This window comes from Pelophylax lessonae, assembly GCF_965119305.1.
Source record: "Pelophylax lessonae genome assembly, chromosome: 9".
Classification (NCBI taxonomy): Eukaryota; Metazoa; Chordata; class Amphibia; order Anura; family Ranidae; genus Pelophylax; species Pelophylax lessonae.
In genome coordinates, this window is record NC_138776.1 from 93884195 (window position 1) to 93891192 (window position 6998).

The following is a 6998-nucleotide window of genomic DNA, read 5'->3' on the forward strand; positions in this document are numbered from 1 at the left end:
GAGAACAAACGCGACTTGCTTATAACTCACATATTTTTATTTCTCTGCAACTTCTGGCCCATATTAAATTAATTTCAACTTAAGGCAGACCACTGACTAAATATTAACCTCTCTTATTTCTGCTTTAATTATCAATACAGCTTGTATGCTTAGAATGACGATGGCATTTATAACATATTAAATAATGTTTTATTTTAGAGCTGCATATTATTATTTTTTTCTAGTAAAGTATATGTTTATATATCTGATGCTTTATTAAAATAAACTAGGTTATGGCTTTAAATTTGAAACACAAGGGAATTTACAGGACATACAGTAGCCATGTATGTATCAGAATGAGCATAGTTATAACCCCAATTTAAGTCTTGGGTAGCCTTTATTAACATTGTATGTCCTGTTTTATATATATATATATATATATATATATATATATATATATATATACTATTGTTTTGTAATCTTTGTTATGAATTTATATTCTCCTTGAAAATAAGAAAATCCATAAGGATAAGTGCAATATTTAAGTATTTAAAATAGGAGAACAGGCTTCTCATCCAGGACGTTGTTTGTTTAAGAGGTTATTAATTAGGCAGTGAGTGTGCCTATTGTGTTACTTTGCATAGAAAGCGTCATCACTGCTTAATTTAATAGCCTCTTGGAGTGGTGTGCACAGTGTGATAGTAACATTGAAACCATGCACTCAGGTAACTATGAGCCAGACCAGTGTGTTTAACTAGGTAGGTTCAGGTGCTGAAAATCATGGAGAGACTGTGTTTTATTTAGCTCCTTACATTTATAGGAGTTTGCAATCCACAGCAATCTCCCTGCACAGTAGGTACTGTATTGTCTGATAACTGATTATAAGCTGCACTACAAACCTCACTGAGCAGAAGTAGCTTGTGAAACTACACAAGGTGACGTACACTGGAAACTATGCAGTTTCAGTTGTCACCTCCGTTCAGGGAAATCACTTTTTATGAGAATGAAAAAGTTATCTTTTTGGCTAAATCTCAAGAAAAGAAATGAGAACTTTCTTTTGATCAACTGGAGTATTGCTGCTAGCACTTGCATTTCAGTGAGTGTTTTTTTTTTTTTTCATTGCTCTTTTTTTTTTCTTACCAAGTATAGTTGCCAGCTGTCTTCAGTTTCCAGGGACATGTTCCAATATTAAAGATTTCACACTAAATATGTTTGGAAATAGTTTTAAAATGTCAGTCAAAAAATCCCCCTTTCTCACTATACTCAATTTAAAGGAGAAGTTTACTGCAGAGACTCAGTACAGCCCATATAGGCAGATAGTTACTAAAGAGCAGGAAGAATCAATGAACTACAAGGGCATTCACCAGCACCATTGCAGTTCATTGAGAACTACAAATCGTCTTCTGTGGGGAAGACAGGACTTGTAGTTTATTCATTCACAGAATTCTGTGAATGAATGACTTAGCTGTGTGGGCGGTAGAGGATCCCTCACCCGCTGTCATAGTGGGTAATTCGGGTGGGGGTGTGGGACTGATGTGTTAGCAGTATTAGCTGAATACGGGTGTACCATGTAACATGTTACTAGAATTGAACCTATCATTTAAATGTTTATCATCTTTATTTCTAAGTTACTATTTATAGAGAATGCAGAAAAAAGTATTTCCTAATCCAACAGTGAAACCAGTAACAATAGGGAAGGAGGATATGGTTATATATCGGGGATACATATTGGATACTATGCAGACACAAACTTGAATATGTATGAACCTGACTATTATGGACAAATTTCTATATCCAAGTGCATACATAAGATGTCTGAGAACATTAAAATTAAACATACTAATTATTTGATTGATTGGACTGCTTGAGGTAAAAGTTTGTCAGCACACTAAAACACAGTATAGAGATGTCTGACAGTCACTGATTATTCAGTGAAAAATGTATAGTCAAGACTGAAAGAAATATTTACTGTGTGCCATGCTCATAAATAGGAAAGTATTGTTCTCCATTTTATAGCTGTATCTCTCTAAAGTGGTAAGAATGAAACCTGATAGTTATTGTAGACCTCCCTCATATATTGTTCTCTTAATTGCATGCAAAATTAGGTAGCAAGCAAGAGGGAGTGTTTGGCAGGTTTAAAGGTATAAGCGTTGTCAGTCAGAACAGACATAGAACCATAGCCTTCCAGGTGATTTAGTGGTATGGGCAAAATTGCATAGGTTTTTTCCCAGTCTTTCTAATTTGTCTGTAATGGCCAAATGTGCTTCCACTTTGTATGGTGGTAATTGAAACACCTTGTTTTTATGGGAAGATATAACCCTTAATGAGTATAGAAACCTGGGTGCTGGTTCACACTATGTGGTGCAGGAACCACATTCGATTTTGAACAAGAATTACACTGCATTCCTGTTCAAATCACATGCGATTCTTCAGTGTAATTTGAGCTATTATTCTGTATGGCTCAAATCGCACCGAATCCGTATGATAATCATGGAGGATCCTTCTTTTGGCCGCATCAGAATCGGATCACATGGGGGTTCACAGCCATGCTATTCGATTCTGCAAATCGCACTACGTTTTGTGAACCGATTTTGGGGTGTCATTACCATACACACCTGCAGCATTTCACATGAACGAGGTGTGATTTGGATGCAGTGCAGGATCTGCACTGAATTTGCAGCTCACAAGTGTGAGCCGACACCCAATCAGCATATCTGTCCCTGGAAAGAGTTTTAATTAGCTGGCAATTATATATTGAGCACCACAGTGTTTTTGCCACAGTGAAAAATAGCAGGCAGCTGTTATCTCTTTATGTATCTCTTTATGTTAGAAGATTTTTGTGTATTTGCTTAACAAATCAACACTTTAAATCACCTTTTTAAAAACATGGGGAATTTTATTTTCTTTGTTATTACGGCTGTTATATTAATAGCCATTATTTTTGTAAAGTAACTTTTTCTGCGACAGGTTCTTCAGCAGCACCTCCTTGCAGCATTTTTTTAAACCTTTTTTTTTTAAACAAATAACCACATTTCCTTTCTTATAAAAGTATTTTAAGGTGATACATCTCCACCCTGGGTTTTTTATGACCAGAGAAAAACATGGAATTCACAATCTTTTACTAGCGTGTTCTGTGTTTTAAGACCTTCTAGCACTGGGCTGGTCCCAAGTTATAATCTATTTTAATATCATATGTTCAGATTCACTTTTAGCAGGTTTTAATTTAAGAGTGCAATTGATATTAATTTGTATTATTAGCTTCACACTGGCATTAACAAATCTATCTTGAACAACTCCAGCCACCACTGTCCTGAGTTGAGCTTCCTGTGGAATCCAAACAGCAGTGATAACCATTTAGGCCTTTTTAGTCATATTTGTAGGCCTGTTATTGAAGGGGTTAAATTATTACTGTTGCCCGCATAAAATTGGGGCAGCCATTTTGTGAAGAAGACATTTATCTTAGGGAATGCAACAGGGAAAATACATTGACAAGAGAAGATCAAAGCAAATTGATAGGTTAAATGTTTCCTTGGGCATAGAATGGCTGTGTTCATTGTTTATGAGCACTAAGTTAAAAGCATTTACCGGGAAAAAGCATATATTTTTTTCGGGGGTGCTGAAATGTATCTTTAAAAGTACGTAACAAGATAGAGCAGATAATGAATGTATATAAGGTCATAAGCTGACAAGGTGTCATCAATGTGCAGTCACCCAGAACAACTAGGAAATCCTTTTCCATTCACCCACTCTAAGCCACTGAAAACAGAGTACATTTTGCTTACCCTGGGTTTCTGCATACAATTGCAACTTGTTGATATAACCAGGAAGCATTTTACTGGGAAAGCAAATTCTGTTATAAACATTGATAAAGCATTCACCAAAACATCCTAATTGCATCATTTTAAAGTAACTTATTGTTTTGGTTTTTATTTTGTATACCATGTAATAATTAATTGTGTATAGCAAATAATTAAATATTTCCCATTGTATGATATAGGATGTAGAAGTCACTTTGGAAGTATTAAAGTAGTGAACCCTAGCCTAACACTCTTGGCAGCACAGAAATGACTGCCAATGTTCACTCAGAGGGGTTGATTTACTAACGGCAAATAGACTGTTCACTTTCAAAGTGCCTTAATAAAATCAAACCAGAATCTTTTAGCAGCTTCTAAAGGTATCTGTGATGATTTATTACTAAGAAGTTATTACCAGCCAGTGAGATAAACATATTTTGCTTTAGTATAAGTTCTGATTTACTGATACTTCAATGGTCCAGATGTTTTCTACTATATGCTATTAATGATTTTTTCATTACAAAGAAAAAAATCACAATAATAGGGCTTATGCCTACATTAATTGTGCATAGTAAGATCAAATAGCTCTATGGGCAGTAGCACAATATTTAATAGCTCAACCATGCTGTTAACATTGCATGTGACTGATCACTATGTAATAAAACAAATGGCTGATTATGTTGTAAGCTACACAAGTAGCATGTAGTAGGGATTAATCACACACATTTAGAGCATTGCATGATCTTGTGTGATTTATTGCTACTATGTACTGATTAACCACTAACATTGAGTTAGCCCTTTAGGATAATTGTTATCTTTCATTATATACAACACATGCCAAAAGTAGGTAGAACAAAATCCTGCAATGTAAATTTATCAATCGTTATTGAATAAACATATCTCCACATCACACGTTTTATTTAAATGTATACAGCCAACTCACGTTTTAGTCTATTTGCTGGATTTAAGTAAAGGTAATCTTGTGTGGCCATCTTTAGCAGCACATAGGTTGAGATCTTGAAGTTTGAAGTAGAAATTTCATACAAGCATCTTCAGTCACAGTAATAGATTCTACATTTGCCTTTAACAAGAAAGTCTAATTAAAGTAATGTTAACTAGCTCCCAAAGACTATTTATAAAGAATTTACTAACCCACATGTTTTTTTCTTTAGTGATAAAATGAGCAGTTAGACAGGAAAGGTTTCGAGTGTTCATGAAAGATGAAGAAAGTTGCACTGGTGGTCAGCAAAGGTTTTGTAAGTGTGTTAAATGGGTGTTTGGTGTCATTGGGCTGTTATGTTAAGTTGGATTTTTATATTTGTCTGAGTGAAGGGAAAGGATATGTTGTTTGAGTGAGGTTCAGGAGGGGGAAAATTGTCAGAGTGTAAGATTTAAAAGTCTGTACTCTTTCTAGATGGAATTTGTCATTGCAATACAACTGCTCCTACACATTCTGTCAATTAGCATAAATCCTTATAAACAGAGAAAATATGGCCATTGCTTGTAGTCAGTTAGCTTCTAACTTCAGCTTGTTCAATTAAGCTTTGACAGAAAAAAAAACAAAAAACATGGAAGCTGATTGGTTTGTATGCAGAGCTGCACCTGACTTTGCACTCTCAAGTTTTAGTAAATCAACCCCAAAGTGTCTTCAGCACATTCTTCGAAGTATATCCTTGGCTAGCTGAAAACTTCAAAAAGAAAAAACAGTAGCAGGTAGGCGATGGTATAAACTGTCAGTGCATATCCAGTGCAGCACTTCCCAAAGCTCCCCCTCACTCCAAGACCCTGTAGATCTGCAGAAATAGGTTTTCACCTAGCCACCGGATAACTTTAAAATGTATTAATAAGTGTTGATAGGACAAACAGTTAATAAATGGTGTGTTCATCTACAGTTTATTTTATTTTCCTCTGTCCTGTGTTTGTACTTTTTTATTCCTTTTCTAATATACACTGCTCCAGCAGCAGCTGCAGGTAAAAGTGGGCTGTGATTTACAAGATATACAGCTAAATGATGAAATGTGCTAGAAAATCATTTGGGCATTTCTAATATAGTAGACTTCAACAACTGTTGTAAAGTACAAGTAAACTTGATATGGGATGTTTAATAGATAACTTACATTTTTCTAGCAAAGAGGACCACTGAGTCTGTTTTTTCATTTCCTACATTATATGCAGCATTTCAGATACCACTTTTACCCACTGAAGTCAATTGTACTAAGCATTGCCTGCCTTTTGCCATTGAAATATAATTTTTTACATTGCAACCTACCTATACTTTTCCTAAACCTGGCATTCAGTTTTATCAACTTTAAGGGGTTTTTACTTTTTGTGCAAAAAGCATTGATAAAGTGTCCTCGATAAACACACACACACATAAAATCCTTTTTTTTTTTTTTTCTGGGATGAATAATCATTTTTCCTGTGGCATTATGTGTGGAAAACTTCTTCGAGTTACAGGGATTTACAGCGTCATTGGAATGTTGACCACCTTAATTGCATTCTATTGAATTATTTCATTAATCTGGTAAAGTAACAAAAACCGTGGCCTGAAATTGGCTGCTTATAAGGGGAGTGTGAGGACAGGGGACTGCTTTATTTCTAAACTGAAGGGGCTGAAGTGTGGGTCTTTTTTTTTTAATTTTAATTAAATACATTTATTTCTCCCAGGCTACACTTCTTTGTTCACACTGGTGCATTTCTGAAGTCTTCACCTTTACATATGTATCTAAACAAATTTTAATTGGATACCTTTCCCACATAGGTTTTCATGTGCCTATAATGGATCACTGTGTATTGATGTGAACAGGATACTGTTGGCTTGTCACAATTAAAAATGTGATTAGAGGTGAATTGTTTTGACATATTTTGCCCTTTCTTTTTCCCAGTCACCTTTTTTGCTAATCTCCCAGTTCGATGGTTTCTTGGACCAAAAGGTGCTTATGATCTTATAGTTTGAATTATGTTTGTTTGAATGGAAAATAAATTGAACAAAATGTTTAATTGAACAAAAATTCCAAACTCTCTAAACAGGGATGTATGGGATTATCTAATGGGGGTGGCAATGTCTTGTTCATAGAGTTTGGAACTCAATTAAAATTCAAAGCTCGAAAACTGTAAGATAGGATTTGTCATTTTTATGTGCTGTTTATGTTTACATTGCATCTTATATTTCTCTTAAAAATAAATGTATTGAGTTTGTTTTGGAGATAATGTTGACTTTTATTA

The 6998-nt window shown here is 34.8% G+C and overlaps 1 long non-coding RNA gene across 1 annotated transcript; it reads left to right on the forward strand.

The window, feature by feature from the left end:
• Positions 1–5805: 5805 nt before the first annotated feature.
• Positions 5806–6403, forward strand: LOC309563741. Its single transcript, XR_014225733.1, has 2 exons — positions 5806–5848; positions 5908–6403. It is a non-coding gene; the product is annotated as an uncharacterized lncRNA (long non-coding RNA).
• Positions 6404–6998: the final 595 nt, after the last annotated feature.